This window comes from Balaenoptera physalus, assembly GCF_965194825.1.
Source record: "Balaenoptera physalus genome assembly, chromosome: 3".
In the NCBI taxonomy this organism is placed as follows: Eukaryota; Metazoa; Chordata; class Mammalia; order Artiodactyla; family Balaenopteridae; genus Balaenoptera; species Balaenoptera physalus.
This window is the reverse complement of record NC_138890.1, coordinates 165285398-165297500: the sequence shown is the minus strand read 5'-3', so window position 1 is coordinate 165297500 and position 12103 is coordinate 165285398. Positions and strand designations below refer to the sequence as shown.

At 38.8% G+C, this 12103-nt stretch overlaps 1 long non-coding RNA gene across 5 annotated transcripts in view; it reads right to left on the bottom strand.

The window, feature by feature from the left end:
• Nucleotides 1-512: 512 nt before the first annotated feature.
• Nucleotides 513-12103, bottom strand: part of LOC309659090 — a 46711-nt gene continuing 35120 nt past the window's right edge. For 3 of the 5 annotated variants that reach the window (XR_014262572.1, XR_014262574.1, XR_014262575.1), the window contains 4 exons: nt 6004-6154; nt 2440-2898; nt 1325-1539; nt 513-682 (listed from right to left, as the gene is read on the bottom strand). This is a non-coding gene — a long non-coding RNA (uncharacterized lncRNA). Of the gene's footprint in view, nt 683-1324; nt 1540-2439; nt 2899-6003; nt 6155-8952; nt 9167-12103 lie in introns of those variants that run through there. The other 2 variants (XR_014262576.1, XR_014262573.1) reach the window with 2 other exon arrangements.

Here is a 12103-nt window from a genome sequence, read left to right as displayed (position 1 = left end):
ACTAATTCAGAATTAGTTCTCTTAAATAGCAAGTTTCTAAAGCTGCATGATTCTTTTTATAAGAATGTGTTTCACACTGCTTAAGACTATGTAAATTGTTACTGTGTAAATTTTAAATATATATATTTTTATAGATCTAAAACTTTAATGGTCTATTGGGTTGCTTGTCATAAGTTGAATATTGTTTCATTACCTTAGTATTGACTATACTTAGGTATACTTTTCTCTATAGTCACTCAGTTTCCTTCAAATCCTGTTTGTCACAGTGTTTGTTTTATAGTCAGACACAAAATTAAGTGGGTCCAAATGGTACAATCACTTCTATATTATTTGCTGAAAACAGTTGAGTCGTCCCTCAATTCACTTTGGTTTTAATCCTGTCATACTCCTCTAGGCTAAGAAAATGAAAGCTTATCTGGACTACATTTATGCTTAATATCAACATGGTTTATAAGTGATAGAACAGCTACTCACATATTCAATCAGCCCTGGACCAGAAGGCTGTATAGAACCACCAGAAGTGCATGCTGTCTGTCTGCACTGGAAGACCATAGAATGCGCTTGAGGAAACAAGAGCTCAGCGTGGGATGAGTGTGATTCAAAGCCAGCGTGGATGAGTGGACCACATGTGGGACGATCAAGTTATATTCCTATCCGGTGTCTCTGGAGAAAATACCACTCTCTGTTTTAAAAACAAAAAAACCCAAGTTCTGAATATAATTGATCCATTGGTCCTCATAGTCAACGTCATCAGGTCTCAGATTATTTAAGTCATTTTGCTGCCACCAGTGTCACTTAGTCACTTGGAAAATTTAGTCAAGACAATTTCCTAAAATTTTTTTAAATGCTCGCTTGAAGTATTTTCAACTTAGTCTAGATGGGTTGTAAAACCCATTTCTGTACAAGTAGTTTACTTAAATAAGGAATGTGTCCTAAGAAGCATTCCTGAGGTACAGAAATATTTTTTCCATTGAAATAGCCTATTCGTAAACAAAGACTATTTTCTTATTTCTAACTTATAAAACCTCAGACGGAACATCTAGACAGAACCATATAGAGGATGGTAGTTAAAACTATCAGCATAGCATTTTACTATTCTGTTTTACTCATCCTCGAGTTTGAAAAGGTGGGGTGAAGGTCAAATCAGTAATGCTAGAAGGCCTCATGGACAACGTATAACTTTACTCCATTGCTCCTTACCATACATCAGCACCTTTATAAGGACAAACACAAAAGCCTGAGACTTTCCTGGCCCCATGTCTTTTTATCACTGTCATCCCCAAAGACAGAATCTGGGAAACAACTTGGGATCTAGTTCACGTACCTTCAAGTCTCGGCTTTTGTCCACTGCTCAGTGTGTACATGGACTTCCTTTGGGTGCTGGCTTCTCTGTTGGACCGAGCTTCATGGGAAGGACACCAGGGCTAGGTGATGAGAAGCAGCTGGTGCAAACTGACAGTGGGGGCGAAGACCTGAAAAGCTGCATGAATGTTCTGGAACTTTCCGTATGTGATTCCAAGTAGACACATTTATGACTCCCTTAAATAAAAAAGGAGCAGAGATGAGGTGATACCTGGTGAAAATGATGTTTATTATAAAATATTCGTATCATTATAGCTAAATAGGAAAGATAAATATATGTTTATATCTCTTATCAGAAGCTACCCTTAGCTATAATTAAGCATGCTGAATAGATTAAAAGAAAAACTCAGCACTGGTGTGTATTTGATCTATGTTTAAATTCATTAGTCAGAAAGTGGTAAATGAGAAATTAATTTTTCCACTTGGCTTATATTTCACAAGATAATAAGAGTGGACACTTCAGTCTGCTTGTGAGGCCAGTTGTATTACTGGTTGCATTTCAGCTGTCCCTCCTGTGTGTCTTTCAAGGTGCTAGCAGACTGGAAGATACTCCATATACTGTACAGGAAAAGGAAATGTCACAGGATTCTCTTTTTAAAGGAGGAAGTAGAGTGGCTTTTTCCCTTTGAAAACTGTGACAGAACAGTGCTTATAAAACTATCCGTGGTGAATCTGTGGTGATGGACCCGTTCTTAAAATTTCCAATTCTTTGCAGACTGGCACTTTTGTAAAATTAAATTAAAATGTTACACTGAGATCAAATTGCTGTAAAAGTTTCTAAACACTTGCTCTCAGTTTCTGTACACATTCTTGCAGAGGGGCAGAAAGAGTTTGCTATGTGGCACTGGTCTGTAGAGCACCCTTTAGTAGCAGTGAAACATGAGTTTCAGGCAAGGATCAATAGCTTCTGTTGTTATCTGGGAGTTTGGGATTTTGCCCAGAATGGGAGGGCAGTGCTTTTGTTTTGTTGTTTTGCTATTGGTCCAACTTTTGTGTAGAATTGTCCAGTACGCGCCTTGCTCAGGGCACCTGACTGAGGAGGTGAATGGGGGCTGGGATCTCTCCTCTGAGTCGTACCCTCTGCTTGGCGGAGGTCCTTGGATCAGCCATCAGATAGTCCCAGTTACATTTGCTGCTTTTTTGAGACGCCTTCCATAGGTTTCTACATTCTCTTAGCGGAAATCAGCAAGAACCTCCTTGTGATTTCAGTTCGTTATGCTTAACAAAAATCTTCATCACATCTATTTCTTTACTGGATTTCAAGCTCCTGTGGGAAGGAGTGTGGGTCTTACATTGTTGTGACTAGAACAGTGCTCATACTAATATCAAATGAATTCCGAATCACAGGTTGATAGTGAAAGCCATGCTCAGCTGTTAACCTTCTTGAAGAAGCAAAGAATCTCATAGTGTGATGATTTTCTTCCTTCTTTTTTATTGATCCAGGACTTGAAGAGACCAAGTTTTTAGATGTAGTCCTGGGGAGAGAAGCTTCCTGAAGTTAATGATACCCCGACATATTCATCCAGTCAGAGAGACCTATGGAATGGCCACAATAGACATAAGAGGTCAAACCGAGTATTGTTAACATTTTATCTCTAGTGAGGTTAAAATTAACCAAGGACATTGAGTTCACCGAGAAACAGCTTCTTAAACAAATATAGCTCATGAAAAAACATTACTTATTGGGGTCACGGACTCCTAAGAATGAACAGAACCTTAATATGTCTGGGGAACACACGTGCCATGTTGCACTGCTGGTGGAAGAGGCCTGACCCCGGCCTGGACTCTGCAGAGCCTCCTGGCAGGTCGCAGGTAGGGTGTAGGGTGGGGCTGGTGTGGCAAACAGGGAAGCAAGGGCATAGCAGCCTGAGACCACCTCAAAGTCAGAAGCAGAAGGACACACCCCTTGGCGTGCGCAACTGACGTCAGGAAAAATGAAGGCCTGGAAGCTTATCACCAACACAGAGGAAATAACTTTGGTGGCAAATGGGACAGGAGAGAGTTCTTAAACAACAGGTGGCTTGTAATGGTCTCTTCTCCACCAGACGCATCCATCACGCCTTGGTTCCTGAGGGTCTTCACGCATCTGAAAGGCACACTGTGTTTGTTTGACCCTCACAGGCCGCGTCGATGGTGGCCTGAAGAGGGGGCACGGGCTCAACGTCTGTAATAAGGAAGAGTTTTGAGCAATTCCATGAATTCCAATTCTGTGTGGGATTTTAGTGTGAATGACAAATGTTTATGAGCCCAAGTTACTGTTTTATGATTAATATGAAATATTGCCTGAGCCTAAAAGCCAGTCTTGCCAGAAACGCAAGAAGTATGTTTCTAACATATTTTGGGTTCTGTTCAAGCAGTTAGTTTGTGAGGATAGAAAACCACTTAAGTCAGTTCCATAAGGAGCATCCCACAGACCGACAGGGCAGGAAGTACAGCCAGTCCTCCTGGAAGGCACCTGGGACCTAGAGAGCCAAGAAGTAAAGCTTCCAGCAGCGTCTCTCATGATCCACAGAGAGATGGTCTCATCGCTCAAGATTTCCCCGCCTCACTCTGTACATGATCTCCCTTTCTTTCCCTTCCTCTCTTTGTCTCTCTCCACCTCCATCTCCCACTCTTCATCCTCTGGGCACACAAGGGTGCTCCTGCCACTGAAGGAAGCTGCATCTTAGTTCACCAGTCCGAAATCCTGAGAAGTAGAATCTGATTGGCTCAGCCGACCTACGGTCCTTGAACCACGTGCACAACTCTATCCAATCATCTGTGGCCAGGGCATGGGGCCCGGGTGCCTGCAGCACAGATTCAAAGTTTCTGGGAAGCAGGTGTGTTCAGGGCGTGCCTCAAACCATATCAAATACATGTGGAGTTTTCACAGCTCAGGTGCACACATGAGTGACCTTCAGCGAAGGAAGAAGAATCAGCGTAGTTCAGAGCACCTCGTAATTAAGGTTGGTAATCATCCAATTAGCATCCTCACCAATAGAAAATGTTAGAATTCATCAGAGAAGAACAAAGACAAATGCAGGTGACATCAGAGCTTTAGGGTAAGAGTCACACAAGGTTGCCCTCATGAGGCAGTTTTCTTAGTGGTCGGAGGGAAGATAGGAAGAAAAAAGAGTTACAGGTGTCCGGAGTAATTCCCTTCGTGTGCAGGTTTGTTGCTGTTGATCTGCTTAAATAGCCTAGAAGACACACATGTGCTGTTTCTAAAATGCAGACCGAAGTCCTGCGAGCTTTCCTGCAGCTTTTTGATGGAAAGGGGATTTACAGTTCTGTCCTCTAAACCTCAACTACGTGTGTTTTCAGCCCCATTTTTGGCCTGTGGTTGGCTAGCTCTGTAAAGTGCTCTGGCTCCAGTACTTGAACTTCATGTTGCAAAGGGTAAATTTGGCGTTGTCTGCTTCCTCCAAGTTCCATGACGACTTCCTTAATTTGTTGTTCTCTTTGTGCCCTGGGTAGTAAATTCTTACCGACAGTGGAGATTGGCTCCTGCACTCTTAAGCCTAAGCACCAAGGTTGTCTGGAACCTTATGCACAGTATTCCCAACAGCTCTATCACAGGTTAGTTTAATGTTCACTGTAATGAGGTATTGTTTTCCCTATGCCTCTTATTCCTTCTACAGGATATTATATTTGTTGAGATACAGCCTGGAGCCAGGGAACAGAGCAGAGAACCCAGGCCCTTAGAAGGGTAAACCTGCTGGTTGTTCTCAGCCGTCAGGTTACATTTGTGGCTTTCTAGACACTAAGTAAATAAAAACAACGGGAAATCTTTGGAGAGCCTCATGGTGGATATCAGAAAAGATAGTTTGGTGTTGTATATGAATATTCACTAAATCTATTTCTGGGTCAGCCTGTGTTGGGGACATTAAAATTACCTACATTTCAAAGGTTAACAATGCAACTAAACTAAGCCAATGTAAGTTTAGGCTTAAACATACAGAGAAGAGGAACTATTTCCCACAAGCTAATGGTCGGCAAGACCTAATGGAATGAGTACATGTGTTGAACAATGCTGTAAAAATCACAATAACAAAAGCAGTCAGACTTAAAGCTTCATTTTACTAACCTCAGACACCAAGTTGAATATCCATGTGGGAAGAAGCAAACACCTTATAAATAGATATTGTTGGTGCTAAACCTATACTTACCCCAGCTCAGGGAAAAAGAAGTAAATAGATATGGTGAAATGATTTCAAATGGTTCCAAGCCATCTCCCTTACTTTACTCTTAAACCATCCCCAGATAATGAGATTTTCTAAGTCAGTTATTGTGTTGAACAAAGGACAGTGATGAAAAATAGTAACCAAAGGCATTTTCAAATGAGTGAAACAAGATATGCTTCTTCAAATATGAAGAAATCTCTCAACATAAAACCATTTAACAACTTTTATAAAGTTTAGGAATTAAGCAAAGACATGTGGTAAAGGACAACTGCTTCAAAATTGTAGCAATGCCTCAAAGTTCCTATTTGTAGGCTGATGGTCCTAAGGAGATACATTAGGACCTCGTAGATTAATGCAATCTTCAGTGCCATTTAATCCTAACAGGGACCAGGAAGTTTAGCATTATCTATGTAGCAGGCCAAAAAGCTGCCAAGTCCTTGTATACAGAGAGAATCAAGTATCACACTGAATTACTGACCTGGTAGTTAATGATCCACTATCCGCCAGCCACTTTTCTTTACAGGAGCATTCTAACTGTTTCTCAGCATCCACCCATACGTTTGGTCCCTCTATGCAACTGTAGGCAACCTCAATTCCATGTTCCCTCACAGCAACTCTTTGGTCTCAAGCTGTACCATGTGGAGAGAGGATTTTATGAATCTCTTGCCAAGGATCTTTCAGGTCAAGGTCAAGCCATGGATCTTTCACACTATGCCTTCAAGAGACCAGCATCCAAAGTGACTGTTCAAGAGACCCAGAGGGTCACACCTTAGTAGTAGAGCTAAACTAGCTCAGAATAGAGACTACTCCAGATATACCCTTAAACACTTCAAAAGAAGCCATGAAAGGATCAAACCAATCTGATCTTCCAGGACTTTAACTACCTTCCAGAACAAAACCAACATTCTTTAAAGGAGGATAGCTAAGTTCAGATACTCAATGACCTAACAACTCCATGTTCAGGATCCAAAAAAAATAACTAGACATGCCAAGAATCAGGAAATATGACCCATAACCAGGAGGAGAAAAAGAGTCAATAGAAAAAGACCCACCAATGACAGAGATGGTGGAATTAGTATTCAAAGACAATGAAATAGCTATTACAAACATGCTCAACATGTTTAAGGATCTTTAAATAATATGAATATAATCAGGAGAGATAGTGAAGACATAAAGAACCAATTGGAACTTCTAGAGATGAAAATTAAGATATCTGAAGTGAAAAAATACACTTGGTGGGACTAACTGCAGCTTAGACATGGAAAAAGACCAGTGAACCTGAAGATGTAGCAGTACAAACTATTCAATCTGAAACATTAACTAACTAACTAACTAAATCAGGCCTCAATGACCTGGGGATAATATAGAGTGGTTCATTATATGTTTGACTGGAGTCCCAGAAAAGTGTGTGTTGGCAGGAGGAGAGGAGAGGGAGACAGAAAGATATTTGAAGAAATAATGGCTGGAAAACTTCCAAATTTAATAAAAACTATGAACCCACAGATCTAAGAACCTTAAGGAACCTGAAGTAGCACAAATACACACACACACACACACAATAACATCAAAGCACATCAAAATCAAATTTCTGAAAGACAGTGATAAAGAGAAAATCTTAAAATCAGCCAGAGGAAAAAGGCACATGGTGAACAGAGGAATAAGGATAAGAATGAGGGCAGATTTCAGAAATGATGCAAGTCAGACGACAATGGACATCTTTAAATTGTAGAATGAAAAAAAAAATACTGTCAACATAGAATTCTATATCCAGCAAAAATCTTCTTTAAAATTTTTACCTTAAGGTGAAATAAACACTTATTAAGACAAACAAAAGCTGAGGGGCTTTGCCAGTTAAAATCACTATAAGTATTGTTAGAGGAAGTTCTTTAGATAGAAGAAAAATAAAACCAGATGGAAACTTGGATCTAACAAAGGAATGAGGAGTACAAGAAATGGTAAATATGTGGGTAAATATGAAAGTATTTTTTCATTTTTAAATTTCTTCTATGACTAATTAACTATACAAAGCAAAAATAACAAACATGTTGGGTTCATAACTTATGCAGAAATAAAATGTATGACAACAATAGCACAAAGGATGGAAGGGGAAAATGGAAGTATATTGTTATAAGGTTATTATACAATAGTCAAATATTATTATTTAAAGTAGACTTGGTAAGTTGAGGATATGTATTATAAACATTAGCACAACCACTAAAATCTAAAAGGTAGAGGTATAGCTAAGAAACCAATAGCAGGAAATAAAGGTAAAAAATAAACAGAGAACAGATGGGATAAATAGGGAACAAACATCCAGATGGTAGATTTAATCACAACCATTACATGTAAATGGTTACAAACACTCGAAATAAAAAGAATGAATTAGATCCAGCTGACTGGAGGGAATTCCTGATGCCCTGTGAAGTGGAAAAACAACATACAGAGTTGCTGTTAGCATTTGTTTATCTATGAGTAGTAGGAGGGAGAGGTGAGGGAAAAACAGAAGGAGACTGACAAAATGGAAACATATGCATGATAAAATAACAAGAAGTGTTAAATAGAATCTATGACAGTGTTGTTGATAATAAAAATGTGTTCTGAACATAGACCAGGACTAGAAGATGACACGAACAAGTGAAAACACTGAATTGACCTAGGATGTGATTGTGGTTAATTTCATTCTTAGATTCTCGACCTTCCGTATAGCTTTTATAACAAAATATTAAAATTTAAAAATAAATGTATGAAGTTTGAAGATACAGAAAATCATGACCCAAATTCCTTTTATAGTGAGTGGTTCTTTGACTCTCTAGTTTCGTGGAAGGAAAGTGAGTGAAGACCTTTTGTGCAATAATTCTCCCAAGATAGTTCCAGCCCTGTAAATGCTTTAGCATCTTATCTGGTATTAGCACAGGGCACTGGCTGTTGTTGTAGGTAGTCATTAAACATGGCAAGAAACTCCACCTGAAGCGAGAGTCGGTCAGAGTTCTTTGGTTGCAGGAAGCAGGAACTGGCTTTGGCTGACTTAAAGAAAATCATTGGGAAGACCAGAAAATTAGTCTTGGAATTGAGGCAGCTCCAGAAGGAGGAAGCAGAATTCCAGGGACGGTACATAGCAGCCGCAGTCTGGTTGGGTTGCTTCCACTGGAACTAGTGAATTCCAGTCTTACTTCAAACTTACATCAGTGGCGCAAGTGTCAAAGTCCCAGAAAAAAGCACTGGACTCATCATGTGCTCACTCTCTAGATACACTAGGACCTACTAGGAGGTGCTCAGGACCCTTTAGGATCTTGGTAGCAGGAGGGCTGCTTCCTGTAATCACAGTTCTACCAAAATCACATGCACATAGAGAGGGAAGGCTGTTTCCCCAAAAGAATTCAGGGTGTTCTAAGGAAGGGCTCATGGACACTGGGTGACCAAAACATACCTTTCTTGGTACTGGAAAAAGGAAGAGGAATCATGGGGAAATTTTCACAGGGTTGAGCGTCATACCAAGAATGTGGAGTCTACCTGCAACACAAGATCCCACTGCATTCCTGAGTCTGGGGTCCAAACCGAGGAGGGCAAGGTTTGCAAATGCTTTTGTGCTATGAATCTGTGGGAATTGAATTTATGATCCAAAGCCCAATATAATAGACATGATAAGGCTTGCCTTTAGCCTGAAGGAATTTGATATAGTGGTTTGTGTTGGTGGCTTATTTATAAATATTATATGAATTTTTTCAATATAAATTTCAGTTTCAGTCTCCCATCTCAAGTGCTCCCATAAGTATGTATTAATTATTATGGGTTGGGTTTTTTTTCTGATGGGGCTCTAAAACTGACCGGAAAGAAACCACATTAATACATTTGGGGAAAAGATATTCTAAATATAATAAATGTTGCTGGGTGATATGAAATGATATGGCACGTTTAAATTAAACCTTGAAGAAGAGTATAGGCAGGTGGGCGAGTCAGGAAAATCATTAAGGAAACAAAGCAAACTGTTGAAATTCTGTGCACCACAAAAGAATAGCCATCTTGCAGATGGGCTTATAGTTGAAGAAAGCAATAAATAATCACTGAAGGAGAAAGTAAGGGTTAAATAAAGAATAAATGAAATGGAAATCGGAAATGTTTGCTTTTGAAAACATTTGGACTCAAGATCCATCCCCAGCTTCTCAGAATGATAGGGGCTCCTGTGTGTGCCTGCTCAGAGCGATGCACTTTTCCTCAGAAAGAGAAGTACTATTTACGACGTTTGTGTTAAGAAACTCCAGGGCTCCTACGGAAATGTACTCTGACCTCTTACACAACATTTTTACTTAAGCCAGAGCAAAGGAAATAATGGACGTTGAGAGATCAAATGACTGCCTTCCACTCTGTTCCCTTTAAAGATCAATAATTTTTATGAACTTCTTTTTCTTCTTAAGGAAGCAGCATCTGGCTTCATGGAATTTGGCAGAGTTAAGCATCCTGTTCTAGTTATGTTGATTTTTAAATACAAATAAGATTGGTAAATGGCAGCTAAAGTTGAACCATCTGAGTAAGAATGAGAATAATGAAAGCCAGTGAGACTGAACCATACATTTTTAGTTAGGTCTTTGTAGGTCATCTTTTCCCTCTCCCACCCGCACTCATACAGATGAAAACATGACGTCACATGATTTGACACAATTTTTCTGTTCAAACATTTGTGGGAACTTTCCATATAATTTCATATTTTGAAGTGCTATTTTTTACACAATTCTTTTATAACAGTGTTGTATGAGGTTAGAATTAACATCTACCATACAGATAAAGTCTGTTATGACAGGACTGATCACATGCAAATATGTGTAGGGGACATGTAGCTGCAATTATGTGCTGAAGTTAATCTTTGGACTAAATTTAGAAAGGTGAAGGATTGGATACTTAGCTTTTAATCCTTTCCTCATCTTTAGAAAATGGGCCCATTTCGAGGCCAGGGCCAGGGTTATGTCTTAGAAATTTGCGCCCATGTGAAGCATGCTTAAGAAGATGATTCTTACCATGAAGGCTCTTAACAGAATTAATCTTAAGCCTGAGTATGACCCAGACATTAGTCTGGGCTTCTAGTGTCACAGGATATTACGTGCACCCAGAATAAAGTAAATTGCTTAATAATGCAATGGGATGATTTGCTCAACAATTCAGTAATAAAAATACCTTTCATGAATACAAGTCATATGACTTATTTCACAAATATTGTCTTAGTTTATCATTCATGTATAATTATTCACAAGGTTTAGATAAGAAAATGAAGCTAGTAGAGGCAAGTCACTTGTCTAAGATCTCATGCTGAGTGAGTGCCTGGCACATAATGATATATTTTGCTAAGTGGATTAATGTTGTAGCAGATCCTTTGTCTTCTGGTCAACTGCTTATGAAATGTACAAATGAAGGCAAGCATAGCTGCCATAATATACAGCAGTGTTGAAAAGAAGAAAAGCATAATAGAAATGTCACTTTTAGAAAAGTTTTGCAGGACTTTGGTAGCCTTTTGTAAGCTAGTTTTGAAAAGATGGCAGGCAGGGGAGCTGTCCTTGGTGCTGAACTTGCCATGAGGCGAATAGGTCAGAGGATGGCCTTAACCAGTTTTCCTACATATTTTCTTCTGGGCTTCTATTACCAATGACAATACTATCAATAAAAATTATATTTATAAAAAATTTTCCGTTTTAAATATTTTAAGGACTTTATAATATTTTTAATTATAGCTTTGTTGAGTTATTATTTAAAAAGGTAAATTTAATGCTATAATTCACTAGATTTTAGTATAGTCACAAAGTTGCGGAATTATCACCACTATGTAACTTCAGAATATTTTTATTACTGCCAAAAAAAAAAAAAAAAAAACCCACAGAAACCCCTCTCCTCAGCCTCTGGAACCAGGAATCTACTTCCTGTTTCTATAGATTTGCCTATTCTGGACTTTTCACATAAATGGAATCATACAATATGTGGCCATTTGTAACTTACTTCTTTCACATAGCATACTGTTTTTGAGGACTATCCATGTTGTGATATGTATCAATACTTCATTAAGTTTATTGACAAACAATAATCCATTGTATGAATATACCACATTCTATTCATCAGTTAATGAACATTTAAATTGCTTCTCCTTTTGGGCTATGCTGCTGTGAACATCTATGTACAAGTTTTTTTGTGTGGATATATGTTTTCAGTTCTCTTGTGTGTATACCTAGGAATGGAACTGCTGGGTTATATGATCATTTTAATATTTTGAGGATCTGTCAAACACTTTTCCAAAGCAGTTGCCACCAGCAATGTATGAGTATTCCAAATTTTCCACATCCTTATCAACAACTGTTATTGTCTGTTTTTTTAATATTAGTCATCCTAGTGGGTGTGAAATTGTATCTCATTGTGGTTGACTTGCATTTCTGTAATGACTAATGATGTTGAGCATCTTTTCATGTACTTATTGGACACCTGTCATCTTCTTTGGAGAAATGGCCATTCAAATCTTTTGCACATTTTTAAAAATTTGGGTGGTTTTTCTTTTTATTGTTAAGGTGAAAGAGTTTTTTATATATTCTGGATGCAAATCCTTT